Raw genomic sequence first — 18,818 nt, forward strand, 5'->3', positions numbered from 1 at the left:
TCCTACTAGTGAATTTGCTATCCCTCCAACTTTACCTCCTCTGCTTTACTGCACAAAAGAAGTTAGCATTAATTCCTTATTGCCACACTGAATAAGGTGCCTCCTTGACTTTGTTGGATCCTCTAAATACCCCTGAAGGAGGCAAGGATTGTTCTGCCCATTTCTCAGGAATCAAGCAAAGTCCTGGCAGGGTGCAGTGACCAGCCTGAATGCAGCACAGAGTCACAAGACTGGGCACAACAGGCTGGTGCTCCAAAGCAGAATGCTCATAGAGCAAGCATATTTCTGGAATCCCCTCTACAGACAAAGTTTACTTCAAGAAGGCCGGGGTCTATAGAGATTAACTATGTTCAAGGCACCAGGAAGGGGCAGGGGAACATCCTTTCACTTCTATCACCAGTCCCTACAGTGATTCTGATCACACATGACATCCCTCTAACACTTCTCCCTCCCCTGAGAATCAAGATTACTCATAAATATACAAAATTGAATTTTATTCATTCAGTTAATTTCTATGTGATACTGGGAAGCAAACACAAAGTTCTATTTTCTCATTTTATTTTTTTAAAATTTCTTTACTGGGATTAATGGTTTACAGTCAACAGTAAAATACAATAGTTTGTACATGCATAACTTTTTTTTTTCTTTTTTTACCAGAGCACTACTCAGCTCTGGTTTATGGTAGTGTGGGGAATTAAACCTGGGACATTGGAGCCTCAGGCATGAGACTCTCTTTGCATAACCATTATGCTTGCTATCTGCCCCCACTCCATGCATAACATTTCCACATAATAATACAACCCCCACTAGGTCCTCCTTTGTTGTCATGTTCCAGACCTGATCCTACCCGCCGCCCCCCAGGTCTTTCACTTTGGTGATTAAAAAAAAATTTTTTTTAAGATTTCAAAAAATATTTATTTATTTATTCCCTTTTGTTGCCTTGTTTTATTATTGTAGTTATTATTGTTTTTGTCGGATAGGACAGAGAAAAATGGAGAGAAAAGGGGAAGACAGAGAGGGGAGAAAAAGACACCTGTAGACCTGTTTCACTGCTTGTGAGGCTACTCCCCTGCAGGTGGGGAGCTGAAGCTCAAACCAGGATCCTTAGCCAGTCCTTGTGCTTTGCACTACCTGCACTTTACCCACTCACTACTGCCCGACTCTCCCTCCAAATTTCTTTGTATTATCTTTATTTATTTATTGGGTAGAGACAGTCAGAAATCGAGAGAGATGGGAGAGATAGAGATAGAGATAGAGATAGAGATAGAGAGAGAGAGACCTGCAACCCTGCTTCACTACTTGTGAAGCTTTCCCCTGGCAGGTGGGAACCATGGGCTCAAAACAGGGTCCTTGGCCATTGTGACACGTGCACTCAACCAGGTACACCACCACCTAGCCTCCCCATTTGACTTTTTTTTACAAAATTATAAGATAACAGGTTTTTTACAAAATTATAAGATAACAGGTTTTTAATACCACACCATTACCACCACCAGAGTTCTGTGTCCTTCCATCCCCCATTCCCTCCATTGGAAACTGCATTAGTTCTCCCAGGATCACAGATATGGGTTGACTATTACTTCTTTCCTTCCTTCCTTCCTTCCTTCCTTCCTTCCTTCCTTCCTTCCTTCCTTCCTTCCTTTCTTTCTTTCTTTTTGCCTCCAGGGTTATTGCTGGGGCTGGGTGCCTGCACTACAAATCCACTGCTCCTGGAGGCCATTTTTCCCATTTTGTTGCTCTTGTTACCCTTGTTGTTGTCGTTATCATTACTGTTACTGTTGTTGAACAGGACAGAGAGAAATCAAGAGAGGAGGGGAGACAGACAGAGAGAAAGACAGACACCTGCAGACCTGCTTCACTGCCTGTGAAGCAACCCCCTGCAGGTGAAGAGCCGGGGCTCTAACCGGGATTCTCAGCCAGTTCTTGTGCTTCCCGTCATGTGCACTTAACCCGCTGTGCTACCACCTGACCCCTGACTATTATTTCTATAACTATCTATTTATATTTATATGTACTTGTCCATTTTTTCTATGGTTCTGCCTTCTCTTCCTTTCTGAGTTTACATCTATTACTTCTGAGTGTCCTTTTTTTCCCTCTCCTCTCTCTGGGTCCTGATAGAACTGGAGTTCAGAACCCTCTGGTCATCTTTACCTAACATTTACACCTCTGGGAATATGAACCAAAATTCTTTATGGGATTTAGAAGGTGGGAGATATGGATTCTATAATTGCTTCTCCACTGGACCTGGAGGTTGGCAGGTTGATCCATACCCCCAGCTTGTTTCTATCTTTTCCTAGTAGGGTAGGACTCTGCAGACATGGGGTTCTGGGACACATGGGTGAGGCCATCTGCCCAGGGAAGTCAGGATGGAATCATAGTAGCATCTGCCATCAAATTGCAGATGTTATTATGATTCCATCCTGACTTCACAAGTGGTGAAGCGGGTCTGCAGATGTCTCTCTGTCTCTCTCCCTCACTATCCCCCTCTTCCCTCTCAATTTCTGGCTGTCTCTATTCAATAAACAAATAGATTAGAAAAAAAAAGGGGGTTGAGTGATAGAGCAGTGGGTTAGGCACACGTGGCACAAAGGCAAGTACTGACTTAAAGATCCCGGTTCGATCCCCCGACTCCCCACCTGCAAGGGAATTGCTTCACAGGTGGTGAAACAGGTCTGTAGGTGTCATTCTTTCTCTCCCCCTCTCTGTCTTCCCTTTCTCTCTCCATTGCTCTCTGTCCTATCCAACAATTAATGACATCAACAATAACAGTAATTACCACAACAAGGTTACAACAACAAGGACAACAAAAGGAGGAAAAATGGCCTCCAGGAGCAGTGGATTCATGGTGCAGGCACTAAGCCCCAGCAATAACCATGGGGGCAAAATAAATAAATAAATAATAAATAAAATTTGCTACCATCTATCTATTTTTGGGTTCTGCATGCCAGTCCTGTGCTAAACACTTTAGCTCACTCAGTGATTTATTTTATTCTCCTTTCCATTCTAAATATGATATGTTTTGGTGTCTTTAAGTCTGGGTTAATTTTCTTTGGGACCTTCTGGGCTTCTTGAACCTTTATGACTTTTATGTTGTCTAGACTAGAGAAGTTCTCAGCTATTATGTCTTGAAGAATGCTTTCTTCCCCTCCCTCTCTTTCTTCCTCTGGTAAGTCAACAATGCGTATATTATTTCTTTTGAAGTCATCCCATAGTTCTCTGTTGTTGTTTTCAGTATCTCTTAATCTCTTTTTGAGAGCTCTTCTTTTTTAGTTGTCTCTAATTAGTCCTTGATCTTGCTAATTCTGACTTCAGTCTCATTTATTCTATTCTTTCTGCCCTCTACTGTTTTCTGGAGTTCATCTCTTTTGTAACCCTGTTCTGATACTGTTTTAGCTTGTTCAGCTAGTTGTGGTCTTAACTCAGCTATTTCAGCTTTCAGCTCTCTAATAACCTTGAGATAGTTAGTGTTTTCTTCCAGAGTCTCATTTGTTGTTCCTGTATTTCTAATGACAATTCTTTCAAACTCTTTTTTTAAAATTTTATTTAAGAAAGGAGACATTAACAAAATCATAGGATGGGGGGCTGCAATTCCACACAATTCCCACCACCCAATCTCCATATCCCATCCCCTCCCCAATAGCTTTCCCATTCTTTATTCCCCTGGGAGCATGGACCCAGGGTCATTGTGGGTTGCAGAAGGTGGAAGGTCTGGCTTCTGTAATTGCTTCCCTGCTGAACATGGGCATTGACTGGTGGATCCATACTCCCAGTCTGCCTCTCTCTTTCCCTAGTAGGATGGGTCTCTGGGGAAGCAGAGCTCCAGGACACATTGGTGGGGTCTTCAGTCCAGGGAAGCCTGGCCAGCATCCTGATGGTATCTGGAACCTGGTGGCTGAAAAGAGAGTTAACATACAAAGCCAAACAAATTGTTGAAGTCTTTCAAACTCTTTACTCACTCCTGTGATTATTTCCTTAACTAGTGTTTGGATATTGACCTCATTATTTTGTGGTTCAACTTTTGGGGGGCTTTTAGCTGGACTCTTGCCCTGGTTCCTTTCTCCAATATTTCTTCTTGTTGGTTTAACCATTCTATATAGTATGTTATGAGGTCCCTCTCTCAGTACTTTTCAAATTACTGATCACTCTAGCCTAGATTGACTTGTGTCTAAGTAAGGTACTTACTTAAAGAGTTCACAGTTGTGGAAATTAACAGTTGTTTCAATATTATTTTAATCCTTGAGTTGGAACACAGTGGTTTAAAAGTCTCTTTTGTTGTTTTTCTTCCTTGTAGGCTATGAGAGCCTAAGCACTTTTAAACTATAAATAGGATTCTTAGCTTAATCACTGACTCCTGACCAAGAGATAAAGCAGGTTGGTGCAGAGATAATCCAGTGGTTATGCAAAGAGACTCTCACAGCCCCACTGCTAGGCCACCGAGGTATAGATCTTCTCCTGAGTTTCCTTGTTAGTTCTCTGTCCCCTGGTGTCAGCACAGGGCCTCCCCCCCCTGCTCCTCCAGATTCTGAGGGCAGTAGTAATGGAGGCTCACAATTGCATTTGGTGAGTCTTATGGGAGTCCTCTCCTCCCTTCAGCCATCTTTTTGTTGGTGAAACAGACTGGAGGTGGTGTCTCAACTCAGGTAAACTGCTGGACTGTTACCAGCCACTTAATCTCTCCGTAGGCTCCTCCCTGTCCACGAGCTACATGTGTTTGCACTCACTGATGATTTGGTGGGTTCCTGAGGTTGTCCTAGTCCTGTCTTGTTGTGGTCCCAGGTTGTCTCCTTTGGTATTCCTAGTTAATTTATTTTATTCTCAAGAGAAACTAAATATGAAGCCACTATTTTATTATTTGCTTTTTTATTTGGATAATATTTACCAGAGCTGTTTATGTTTTAGGGATACAGTTTCACACCTCTTGAAAATACGCGTTACCACACCTCGCCCACAACCAGTCTCCTTCCACCACAGACCATTGGTCTCCCTCCCCACTTTCAGTCCCTTTCTAAAATATCACACTTTTAAAAAGAGCTAGCCTAAGTTAGAAAATGGAATGCCTTGACCAAGATCACAAGTCTAGCCTGTGGCTTAGAGGAGATTTGAATTCAGTCCTGTCTTACTGGCTAGTTCTAGTCCTGCTAGATGACAAAACAGGCAACTTCTGCAGACATGGAGCTCACAACTCATCTGGGTTGTAACTGAAGAATCATGGAGGTCTCTTTGACAGAGAAGGACCTCCAAGGATGCAAAGGACTTGGCTTTGGGTGCTTGGTAAATTCCAAACATGGCTAGGGACCAAAAGCAATTAGGATAAGAACACAGATAAAAAACAAGGCACAGGAGAAGCCTGGCTGGCTGCCCACTACTGCTGGACTCTCACCTCTCCAAAATAGGCCAGGCCACTGTGAATTTTTTTTAATTTTTAATTTTTAAATTTTTAAATTTTTTTTTTTTTTTGGCCACTGTGATTTTTATCCCTCAAAGGTCTAAGTCCTGGGCAAGAGCATTCCACTGGCTAACCTGATCATGTGCTGATTCTCCCACAGCTAGGCTGAGAGAACATTTAGAGCAAACCATGGCAGGTGGGGGTGGGGGTGGGGGTGAACAAGAGATAGAGACTAATGTTGTATCTGTGGGTTTTATTTCATAGGTTTAGGGGGGGAAGTTTCTTAGGTAGAACAGTTGTGATCAGATTCACATTTTATAAAGATTGATCCAGCAATATAGCTCACCTGGACAGTATACCTGCTTTGTCATGCACATGGTCCAGGTTAGAGCCTAGCTCTCATTGCACTGGAAGAAGCTTCTGTGCTGTGGTCTTTCTCTCAAAGAATATCTGTCTGTCTGTCTATCTATCTGAGAAATTTGACACTCTAGTGAAGCCCCAGTGACAATAACAATAAAAGTCATTTGCAGGACAGACAGGAAAGGAAAGAAAAATATAAATGTCAGACAAGCTAAGAACTTTTTTTTTCAATTCCAATATTACTTTATCGAGGAAATGTTGATTTACAGGATTTTTGTTGTCACAGGGTACATTTTCATATTTATCCCAGATCTTTTAAAAATTATTTATTTATTACCAGGGCTGGGGAAACACATAATGGTTATGCAAAGATTTTTATGTCTGAGGCTTGTTGGCCCCAGGTTCAATCCCAAACCAGAGCTGAGCAGTGCTCTGGTAAAACACACACATACACACACACACACACACACACACACACACACACACACACACCGCACGCACACATGCACGCATGCGCACAGACACACACACACAGTTCGGCTTAGTATATGGTGGTGCAGGGAATTGAACCTGGAATCTTGGAAGCTCAGGCATGAAAGTCTCTTTGCATAACCATTATGCTACCTCCCCACTCAATATCAAATTTTTTATTTGTGTATTATGGTAGGCAGATTAATGCCCTTTGTCCCCAGGAAGTCCTCATCCTAATCCTCAGATCCTATGACCATGTTACATGGCAAAAGGAACTTTGCAGATGCTGTGATTAAATTATGGATTCAGACGTGGGGTGGGTGGGTGATGTTGTACCCTGTTAAGCACACATATTACCAAGCTCAGAGATCCAGGTTCAAGCTCCCGCTTCCCACTTGCAGGAGGTTCACTTCAGGAGCGGCAAAGCAGGTCTGCAGGTGTCTCACATTCTCTCCCTCTCTCTGTCTCCCATCCTCTCTTAATTTCTCTCTGTCTTATCTAATAAAAAATTAGAAAAGAGAGAGAGAGTAAAGGCCACAAGGAGCAGTGGATTCATAGTGCTGACACTGAGCCCCAGCAATAACCCTGGTAGCAATTTTTTAAAAAGTGGAGAGATTATCCTGGATTGTCTGCTGGGCGAACATAATCCCAAAGGTCATCATGAGGGTAAGAGGGTGGCAGGGGAGGCAGAGAAGAAGGGCTAACGACACAGGCAGAGGTCAGTGTTATGCACTTGCTAGTTGGGACCACAAGTCCAGGAATGATGGCCACCTCTGAAACCGATAAGGCCAGGAAACTGTGTCACCAGAGCCCCCAGAGAGAACATAGCTTCTGCTGATAACTTGAATCCATCCTCCATAAAAGTTATTTTGTACTTCTTACTTCCACAACTGTGAGTTAACAAATTTGTATTGGTCTAAACTGCCAGATTTGTAGCAATTTCTTATGGCAGTGAAAGGAAACTAATACATACATGCCTTTTTTTTTTTTTTTTTTTTTTTTTTTACGTGCTTTGTGGATATAAGCAAATAAGCAACAGACTCTGGCTCCATTAAGCAAGAAAGGAATAGACCAGTCAACGCCCATGTTCAGCGGGGAAGCAATTACAGAAGCCAGACCTCCCACCTTCTGCAACCCACAAAGACCCTGGGTACATATTCCCAGGGGGATAGAGAATGGGAAAGCTATTGGGGAGGGGATGGGATATGGAGACTGGGTGGCGGGAATTGTGTGGAATTGTCCCCCCCCCCATCCCATGATTTTGTTAATGTCTCCTTTCTTAAATAAATTTTTTAAAAAATGTAAAAAAAATTTTTAAGGGGGTCAGGTGGTGGCACAGTGGGTTAAGTGCATGTGGCGCAAAGCGCAGGGACCGGCTTAAGGATCCCGGTTCGAGCCCCCAGCTCCCCACCTGCAGGGGAGTCGCTTCACAGGCGGTGAAGCAGGTCTGCAGGTGTCTGTCTTTCTCTCCCCCTCTCTGTCTTCCCCTCCTCTCTCCATTTCTCTCTGTCCTATCCAACAACGAACAACATCAACGATGGCAATAATGATGACCACAATGAGGATACAACAACAAGGGCAACAAAAAGGGGGGGGGGGAATGGCCTCCAGGAGCGGTGGATTCATGGTGCAGGCACCGACTCCAGCAATAACCCTGGAGGGAAAAAAAATTAAATTTCTACACAGCATATAGCAGGTGTGTTTGTTTTAGTATTATTATTAATCAAAGAAATAAAACAATATAAACATAAAAAAAGAATCATGCCGCAGGGGCTGGGTGATTGGGCTCACATGTTACAATGTATAAAGGACTGGGTTCATGTTCCCCATCCCCATCTGCAAAGCAAAAGCTTCAGAAGTGGTGAAACAGGGCTGCAGGTATCTCTCTGTTTCTCTCCCTCCCTAGCTCCTCATTATTCTAAATTTCTGGTTGTTTTGATCCAATAAATAAATATAATAAAAAAATTTTAAAAAAGAAAGGAATTCCCTGGGAGAATATAATCGTACAACTAGGGGCCTCAATCTGAGGAGCCAGGCCTATTTAAGATAATCTAGATATCGGTAAGTAGCAGTGCTGAGGAGAATATTTTGTCCTCCAGCTTTTTCCATGGGGGCTAGAGTGTGGGGGATCCTTTTTGGAGTAATGCTCTGGTTTCTTTTTCTTTTTTTAAATATTCTTTAAAAAATTTTTTTATTGGGGAATGAATGTTTTACATTCAACAGTAAGTACAATAGTTTGTACATGCATAACATTCCCCAGTTTCCCATATAACAATACAACCCCCACTAGGTCCTCTGAATCCTTCTTGGACCTGTATTCTCCCCACCCACCCACCCCAGAATCTTTTACTTTGGTGCGCTTTTAAAAAAATTTAATTTAATTTTAATTTTATTTCCTTTTGTTGCCCTTGTTGTTTTATTATTGTAGTTATTGTTGTTGTTGATGTAGTTGTTGTTGGATAGGACTGAGAGAAATGGAGAGAGGAGGAGAAGATGGGGGAGAGAGAGACAGACACATGCAGACCTACTTCACCGCCTGTGAAGCGACTCCCCTGCAGGTGGGGAGCTGGGGGATCAAACCCAGATCCTTATGCCGGTCCTTGCGCTTTGTGCCACGTGCGCTTAACCCGCTGTGCTACCACCCAACTCCTGGTTTCTTTTTCTTTATCAAAGTCTTGGGGCCAGATGAATGGCAGGATGATGGTACCATTAATATTAATCTTATTAAATTTAAGTCATTTGTTTGACATACATTTAGTGAGTACATCCTAAATGTCCAGTATTGTATATGATTCTTGGGATCCCATGATGAACAAGAAGGGCAAGGCTTCTACCCTCAAAAGCCCTTGCAATCAGGTGGGGGGAAATCAGACAAGTGAGGTGTCAATTACAGCACAGTAATGGAGGTGAGGCCAGGAAACACAGATGAGGGACATCCAGCCCAGATTTGAGGGGTAGTGACATGAAAGAGAAATGAAATCTCAAAGCAGAGGATTTGCCCAGAGAAGACAGAACAGAAGGCTATTCCAGGGAAAAGGAACAGTGTATGCAAGGACTCAGAGGCTAGAGAGACTATGGCAAGTTGAGTGTTACTACATATTCAGCAAAGTAATAATTGAATGTCCTGAGAGTCCGATGGTAGCGCAGTGGGATAAGCTCATGCGGTGCAAAGCCTAAGGACCGGTGTAAGGATCCCCGTTCCAGTCCCCAGCTCCCCACCTGCAGGGGAGTCAGTTCACAAGCGGTGAAGCAGGTCTGCAGGTGTCTGTCTCTTCTCCCCTCTGCCCTCCCCTTTTCCCTTGATTTCTGTCAGTCTTATCCAACAACAACAGCTATAACAACAATAACCACAACAATAAAACAACAGGGGCAACAAAAGGGAATAAATAAATATTAGAAAAAAAAAGGGAAAAAATTGAATGTCCTAGAAATCCAATACCTCAGGGGGACTTGGGAACACCGGGCCACGTCTCACCCTACTGAAGCTGAAAGGGCAGACTCTTGTGCCTTGCTGGCAGCTGGAGAATAAGCACATGACCGCACTTGACCAGTGGTATGTCCCTGCCCAAGACTTTGACCTTTGTGGGAGAAAAGTAAAGTGGCAAGGCCTGTTTTGGAGAGGTGAGAGTCCAGCAGCAGTGGGTGGCCAGGGATAACTGTGCAACCAGGCACGCAGCTCCTGAGCCTTGTCTTTGCTAGTGTTTGTAGCCTAACTGTTTGTGGTGCCTAGTCTTGTCTGAGATGCAGGAGCTCCCTACACTGTTCAATAAGCTTCTCTACAGCTTATCTTGGCTACCAAGAGCCTTTTGCTTTCTTTTAAAAAAATCTATCATTTAATTATTTTTAATGAGAGAGAGAGAGAGAGAGAGAGAGAGAGACTGACCAGAGGACTGTTCAGCTATGGCTTGTGGTGATACTGGGGTTTGAACCAGGGGCCTCAGAGCCTCAGTCATGAAAACCTTTTTGTAGAACCATTATGCTATCTCCCCATCCAGCCACCAAGAGTCTTGATTGGTACCTAGCTGAGAGAGGGCCAATCTAGTTGACATTACAACATGAAAGGGTGGGGAAGAAAGAAAAGGCAGAGGGAGATAGAGGTACACAAGGAGGAGTTTTCCTGGGAGCTTGTAGGGAAGGTTTTTCTCTCTAGTGAGAAGAGAGTTGCCTGGGAGGACTAGCACGCCCCCCACCCCCCACCCCCTTTGCCTGCCTTTGGATGTTGAAGAAGGATGTAACACTTAGTCTCTAACAGTCAGTTCTCTTGGGGCCAGGAGGGGTATGTCTGGAGACTCAGAGAAACTGATTGCAAACCTGCTATTGCTGAGCTGCTGAATTAAATAATTGGGTGTCACCTTCCTCTTCTGTGTTACCAAAGGCCCCAACTTAACTGTGCACACCCAACAAACAGCTGTGTGTGTGTATGTTGTAGGATTTATTTAGAGATTGTTTAAGTGAAAATAAGATAGTAAAGTCTATCACATTCATAGAAACCATAAGCAATCTGTTTTTGAAGGTCAGGAAACAAAAAGTGTGAATTTCAGGGAAGACAAAAGGGGAATATACATTTCTTTACATACTGACATCTTGTATAACCAGACTTGGTGTCAGTAGCAGCTGGGACTGTGTTGTCTGTGGTCATGATTTCTTTGAGAGTATGGGCCTCTTCTGTAAAGAAAACTAGTATTTCTCAGTGATAAGGGACTTTAAACAAGCTGTTTCAGGGATATATGAGCACAGGTTAGCAATGATGATCCAATGACTAGTTATATCCAGCTATGAATTAAGTGATGGACTAAAATTGTGAGGTTTGGCTACAACGAAAGACACACTCTGATATTCAAGCCAAATTTATTTGGGTGTTCTCATATCTGCTTTTGGAAGAAATTTATAAGACACTGAAAGTCATTTAACTCCTGTGGGCCTCAGCTTTTTCTTTGTAAAGTAAGAATACTGATGCCTGTCTCAGAGAGTTGCCGTGAATATTGCATTAGAGAATGAATGTCTTCATGCCTGAGGTTTTGAGGTCTGGGGTTCAGACCTCACTCAGCACCAGCAGAAAACCAGAGCTGAGCAGTATGTCTTTCTCTCTGTATTTCTCTTTCATTAAAATAAATAATAATAATAATATCAAAAAAGAAAATGAATGTCAAGTTTTTTCATACAATGTCTTAATTAAGGGAAGCACACAGAAATGCTATTAATACCTGTATCAAAACTGTGCAGTAGATGAGTTTGACTTAAAGAGTAGAGAAGATAGGGAGAATTAAGAGCTGGTGACATAACTCACTTCAATAGTGTGCTGCTTTGCCATGTTCATGAACCAGGTTCAAGCCCCATCTCCACTGCATCTTCAATCCTCAAAGCTTCCTTCAAGAGCTTTGATGCAATGGAGAAATAAGAACAGAAGAGGAAATGAAAAGCAGAACTTCGGACTGGGTTTGGTGTATTGCACCAAAGTAAAAGACAGGGTTGGGGAGGAGGGCAGACTTTCATGTCTTGGTGCATAGTGGTGGAGGAGGGCCTAGGCTGGGGGTGAGAGTATTTTGCAGAAAACTAAGAAATTTTACATATGTACCAACAACTGTATTTACTGTAAACCATTAATTTACTCCACCCCTCAAAAAAGTTTTAATGCTGTTATCTCTTTCACTCTATGTAAAAGAGGTTGATAGGAGGAGGGAGGGAGGAAGGAGGTGGAGAGAGAGGGAAAACTAAGACACATCTGAGGATGTGACCAGGGAGGGGAGAGGTGGAACTAGAGTGCAAGATTTGAATGTCTGAAATTCAAGGTTTGACTCTAGATACTGCATATTCTGAGTTGGTGCTTTGGGAAAACACACATACATACACACATTCTCTATCACAAAATAAAATAATTTCTAATATTTTTTCTCTTTTTTTGCCATTTTTCCCTTTCGTTGCCCTTATTGTTTATCACTGTTATTGTTATTGCTGTCATTGTTGTTGCATAGGACAGAGAGAAATTGAGAGAGGAGAGAAAGACAGAGAGGGGAAGAGACACATAGACACTTACAGACCTGCTTCTTACGACCCCTCTGCACTTGGGGAACTGGAGGCTCTAACCAGGATCCTTATGTAGGTTGTTGCACTTTGCGCCATGTGTGCTTAACCCTCTGTGCTATTGCCCAGCCCCCAAATAAAATATTTTTTAGAAGATCTACTTATTTCCATGAGGAAGAGGGAGAGAAAGAGAGACCAGGGTACTACTTAACTCTGGCATATGATAGTGCTGGCAATTAGACTTGGGACCTCTGGGTCCTCAGGCATGTAAGTCTGTGTAAGTACCACGCGCTAACTGATTGTGCCAGTGGAGCTTGGCATATAAGTCTGATGTAAAATTTTTATTAAGAGACTTAATTTGGGGAACCAAACTTGAGAGGAAAGAAAGGAACCAAAACTTGGCCTGTAGATAAGTTAAAGACTTTAGACATTTAAGGGGAAACTTTAAATTTCACTGTGCCAGCACACACTTTTTAATCTAGAAAACTGCCATACTTGATGTCCAGGTTAAATATCCCTGTCTCAATAAAGTTTTCCTGGGCCTTCAACCCCAGCCTCTCATCTCCAGCTAGCCATCCTAGTGTTCTGCCTTCCACAGCACAGCCTTCTGTTCTTACTCTTGTCATGATTTAGTGTGCTTTTTCTGCTTTTGCTTCTGTCTCCTGCTTGAGACCATGAATTAACTACCTGTGAGCAGAATTTTCTGCTCCTGGCATGGGACCTGACAGCTCGTGATGACAATGAAGGCTAATATTTGATGAATGATAATTCTGCTCCAAACAATGTGTGAAGTGTTTCTTGACACATTAGGTCATTTAATCCTCATGACAACTATATAAGGTAGGTACCATTTTATGGATGAAGTGGATGAGAGTCCCAGCTCTGAGGGTGACCCAGGCAAGACTTTGAGCTCACATTGCCACAGAAAACATCTGATAGGAGCATATCTGGACACTTACTTTGACCCAGGACTTACAAAATTTTACACTTAAAACATGTTTCTGAGGGCTGGGCCATAGCCCAGAGGGTTAGGCACACATGGCGTGAAGTGCAAGAATCCCGGTTTGAGCCCTCAGCTCCCCACCTCCAGGGGTGTCGCTTTATGGGCAGTGAAGCAGGTCTGCAGGTGTTTGTTTTTCTTTCCTCCTCTCTGTCTTCCCTTCCTCTCTCAATTTCTGACTGTCCTATCCAACAACAACAGCAGCAATGGCAACAAAATGGGAAAAATGGCCTCTAGGAGCAGTGGATTCATAATGCAGGCACTGAGCCCCAGTGATAACCCTGGATGAAAAACAAACAAATAAACAAACAAAAACATGTTTCTGAGATGGAAGGTATGGTTGCAGGGGCCCAGATTTGGTTTCAGGCATCACATGTGTAGGTTCATTACATGGGTTCTTTCTCCATCTCTCTCATTAACATATTAAATAAATAAATGAATAAATAAATAAAATGGGTTTCTGAACAACAACAAAAAAGAAGTGGATAAGCTGAGAAGTCAAGTAATTTGCCTAAAGTTATGATTGGTAAAAGGCAGAGCTATCTGACAAGCTAAGATGTTCAGTTATTTCTTTTCTTTTTTATAAAATATATTGCTTAGATTTTTAAAAATATTTATTCATTCCCTTTTGTTGCCCTTGTTTTATTGTTGTAGTTATTATTTGTTGTTGTTGTTGTTGTTGGATAGGACAGAGAGAAATGAAGAGAGGAGGCAAAGACAGAGAGGGGGAGAGAAAGATAGACACCTGCAGACAAGCTTTACCACCTGTGAAGCGACTCCCCTGCAGGTCCCTGGGGAGCCGGGGGCTTGAACCGGGATCCTTACACCGGTCCACATGTGCTTAATGCATTACTCTACCTCCTAACTTCCTAAAAATATTTTATAGACTATGTTCAGTGGAGAAGCAATTACAGAAGCCAGACCTTCCACTTTATGCACCCCATAATGATCCTGGTTCCATGCTCCCAGATAGAAAGAATGGGAAAACTTTCAAGGGAGGGAATGGTGATGGGAATTGTGTGGAATTGTACCCCTCTTATCTTATGGTCTTGTTGATTTTTTTTATTATAAATAAATAATTTAATTATAAATGAAAATATTTTATAAAATTTATTTTAATGAGAGAGATATGGAAAGAAAGATATATATAGAGACCAGAGCACTACTTAGCCCTGGCTTCTGGAGATGCTGAGGAGTGGGGGACTGAACCTGGGACCTCAGAGCTCTGGGCCTGAAAGTCTTTTGCATAACCATTATGCTGTAATTTAATTTTGTTAATTTAATTAATTAATTTTATAGAATAGTGAGAAATTGAAGGAGGGAAAGGAGGTAGGGAGAAAGAGATATCTACAGCACTGCTTTACCACAGGTGTGGGGGGCTTGAACCCAGGTCCTTGTAACTAACTACATTGGGTTGTCTCTTACTAGTAAAATGTTGATTAAAATGATAAGGAGTGCTTCTATAGCCAAAGAGTTTCAGGAAGTGTATTAGTCAGTTTCAGGCAGGTGATACTGTAGTGACAACCCCAAATGTTAATTTAGAGAAGACATTACATCTGTGAGTCAGCCATGACTCTGCTATACATCAGGGCTGCTGGCTGAGGGGCAGCCTCTACTTAAAATAATGGTGCTCTCCGCACAGAAGGAAGTGATACTTGGGTGAACTGAGGTCTGCTTGTATTAGCAAGTGATCATAGTGCATATCTTTCCTCCACTCCATGCTCAGTGATGTCATATTGGTTGCTTGAAATTGATCATGGTGGACATATATATCTTATACCTCATTAATTCAATTTTGCAATATAGCCTACTAAAGATAAATAAACACTATGTAGAAATGATCCAACTGTAATCCAGGAGATGGTACAGTAGTACAATATGATACTTTTATTTATTTATTTATTTTTACTTAATTATTATTATTATTTTTTGCCTCTGGGGCTGTTGCTGGGCCTTGGTGCCTGCACCACGGATCTACCACTCCTGGAGGTTTTTTTTTTTTTTTCCTTTTTGTTGCCCTTGTTGTTTTATCGTTGTTATTGTTATTATTGTTGTTGTTATTGATGTCATTGTTGTTGGATAGGACAGAGAGAAATGGAGAGAGGAAGGGAAGACAGAGAGGGGAAGAGAAAGACACCTGCAGACCTGCTTCACTGCCTGTGAAGCGACTCCCCTACAGGTAGGGAGCCGGGGGCTCGAACCAGGATCCTTATGCTGGTCCTTGCGCTTTGCTTCACCTGCGCTTAACCCGCTGCACTGCCGCCCAACTCCCTAATAAAAATTTTTTAATTATCTTTATTTATATATTGGATAGAGACAGCCAGAAATCAAGAGAGAAGTGGGGGATAGAGAGGAAGAGAGACAGAGAGACACATGCAGCACTGCTTCACCACTCATGAAGCTTTCCTGCAGATGGGGTCCAGGGATTCAAACCTGGGTCCTTGTGCATTGTTGTAACATATGCGCTCTACCAGGTGCACCACCACTCAGCCCTGAATTATGATACTTCTATCGCTCTTTAAATACAATAAATCTTAAAAAAAAAATTCAACTGTGTCTCCAAGACCAACAGAGATTCTTGTCAAAACTATCATCTCCAGAAACCTAGCATTCATTAAAAATGAATGGCTGGCAATTGGTGGGGAGAGGTCTCCAAGTAGACTGACTCCTTTCCATGTGGTCCTGGTGGCAGTCTTTTATTTATTTACCACTAGGGTTACACTAGTGCTTGTGCCTACATGACAGATCCACTTCTCTCTCCCTCCCCTCTCTCCTTCCTTCCTTCCTTCCTTCCTTCCTTCCTTCCTTCCTTCCTTTCTTCCTTTCTCTCTCTCTCTTTCTTTCTTTCTCTCTTTTTTTCTTTCTCTCTTTCTTTCTTTCTTTCTTTCCTTCCTTCCCTCCTTCCTTCCTTATTTTTGATAGAACAGATAGAAATTGATAGAGATATAAAGGGAAAAACACACACACACACACACACACACCTATAGTACTTGTGAGGTTTCTTCTCTACAGGTGAGAACTAGGGGCTTGAACCTGGGTCCTTGTGCATGGTAACTTGTGAGCTCAACTGCATGTGCCACCATCTGACCGCTGGAAGTATTTTTTTACTATGGGAATTGACAATGTTTCTTCTCTTTAGAGATGCAGTTGTTAAATATTTACCAGAACAGCAATAGGAAAGCTAACAAATATTGCTCGTCCTTAAGGTTTCTGCTTAGAAATGGTAGAGGTCATTATGAAAGTGCTGTCGGTAGTCCGCACTCACATTGCACAGCTTGAGCAAATCTCATGTCTAATCTGCAACTAAGGTTATATAGGAATATGCTTCTCGGGGCTGGGCAGTGGTGAACCGGGTTAAGCGCACATAGTACTAAAGTGCAAGGAACCACATAAGGATCCCAGTTCAAGCCCTTGGCTCCCCAACTGCAGGGGAGTCGCTTTATGAGTGGTGAAGCAGGTCTGCAGGTGTCTTTCTCCCCTTCTTTTTCTTCTCATTCTCCTTCTCCTTCTCCTTCTCCTTCTCCTTCTCCTTCTCCTTCTCCTTCTCCTTCTCCTTCTCCTTCTCCTTCTTCTTCCTCTTCTTCATTTTTAAAAAAGATTTTATTTATTTATGAGAAAGATAAGAGGAGAGAGGAAGAACCAAACATCACTCTGGCACATGTGCTGCCAGGGATCAAACTCAGGACCTCATGCTTGAGAGTCCAAAGCTTTACCACTGCGCCAGCTCCCGGACCACTCTTTCTCCCCTTCTATCTCCCTCTCCCTCTTCAGTCAAAACTCTACTCATTCAACTTTATTTAATCATTTTTATTCATGGACACTTCAATGGTTTTTAATTCTTGACTGTTGTGACTAATACTGAAATAAACCTGGGCTACATACATATCTTCAAATTTGTGTTTTTGTATTCTTTGGTGACATATTCAGAAATTCTATTTCAATTTTTCTTTTCTTTGAGGAAATCTCCACACTTTTCCATAGTGACTATACCAATACACATTATCACCTTTTTCCATACATTGTCTCTGACATTTGCTGTTCTTTATCTTTTTATTTTATTTCTTTTTATTTTTCACTTCTTTATTGAGGGATTAATGTTTTACATTTAACAATAAATATAATAGTTTGTACATGCATAACATTTCTCAGTTTTCCACATAACAACAATACAAACCCCATTAGGTCCTTTGTCATCCTATTTGGACCTGTACTCTCCCCCCAAGCCACCCCAAAGTCTTTTTTAAAATTTCTTTATTGGGAAATTAATGTTTTACAATAGACAGTAAATACAATATTTTGTACATGCAAAACATTTCCCAGTTTTCAACATAGCAATACAACCCCCACTAGGTCCTCTGTCATCCTTTTTGGACTTGTATTCTCCCCCGCCCCACGCACCCCAGAGTCTTTTACTTTGGTGCAATACACCAACTCCAGTTCAGGTTCTACTTGTGTTTTCTCTTCTGATCTTGTTTTTCAACTTCTGAGTGAGGTCATGTCATATTCATCCTTTTGTTTTGGACTTATTTCACTTAATATGATTTCTTCAAGCTACATCTAAGATGGGCTGAAAATGGTGAAGTCACTATTTTTAGTAGCAGAGTAGTATTCCTTTGTGTATATAGACCACAACGTGCTCAGCCACTCATCTGTTGTTACTGGATGCCTGGGTTGCTTCCAGGTTTTAGATATTACAAATTGTGCTGCTGATAAAATATGTGTACACAGATCTTTTTGGATGGGTGTGTTGGGTTCCTTAGGATATATCCCCAGGAGAGAAATTACAGGATCATAAGGTAGGTCTATTTCTAGACTTCTGAGTGTTCTCCAGACTGTTCTCCACAGAGGTTGGACCAATTTACATTCCCACTAGCAGTCCAGGAGAGTTCCTTTGACCCCACAACCCCTCCAGCATTTGTTGCTGCTACGTTTTCTGATGTATGACAGGAGTGAAGTGATATCTCATTGTTGTCTTTATTTGCATTTCTCTGACAATCAAAGACTTGGAGCATTTTTTCATGTGTTTCTCAGCCTTTTGGATCTCTTCTCTGGTGAATATTCTGTCCATGTCCTCTTCCCATTTTTGGATGGGGCTATTTGTTTTCTTGTTGTTGAGTTTGGTAAGCTCTTTATATATTTTGGTTATTAAACTCTTATCTGATGTATGGCATGTAAAGATCTTCTCCCATTCTGTGAGGGGTCTCTTGGTTTGGGTAGTGTTTTCTTTTGCCGTGCAGAAGCTTGTTTAATTTGATGTAGTCCCATAGGTTTATGCTTGCCTCTGTAATGGGATTCGTTTCATTGAAGATGTCTTTAAAATGTATGCGGAAAGGAGTTCTGCCAATATTTTCCTCCAAGTATCTGGTAGTTTGTGGTATAACATCCAAGTCTCTGATCCACTTGGAATTTACTTTTGTGTTTGATGAAATATGGTGGTTCAGTTTCATTCTTCTGCATGTTTCAACCCATTTTTTCCAATACCATTTATTGAAAAGACTCATATGTTGAAGGTGTCCATTTAATAGTCTGGGCACTTTTGTCAAAGATTAGATATCCATAGGTGTGTGGACTTACTTTTGG

This window comes from Erinaceus europaeus, chromosome 13 (genome assembly GCF_950295315.1).
Source record: "Erinaceus europaeus chromosome 13, mEriEur2.1, whole genome shotgun sequence".
Classification (NCBI taxonomy): Eukaryota; Metazoa; Chordata; class Mammalia; order Eulipotyphla; family Erinaceidae; genus Erinaceus; species Erinaceus europaeus.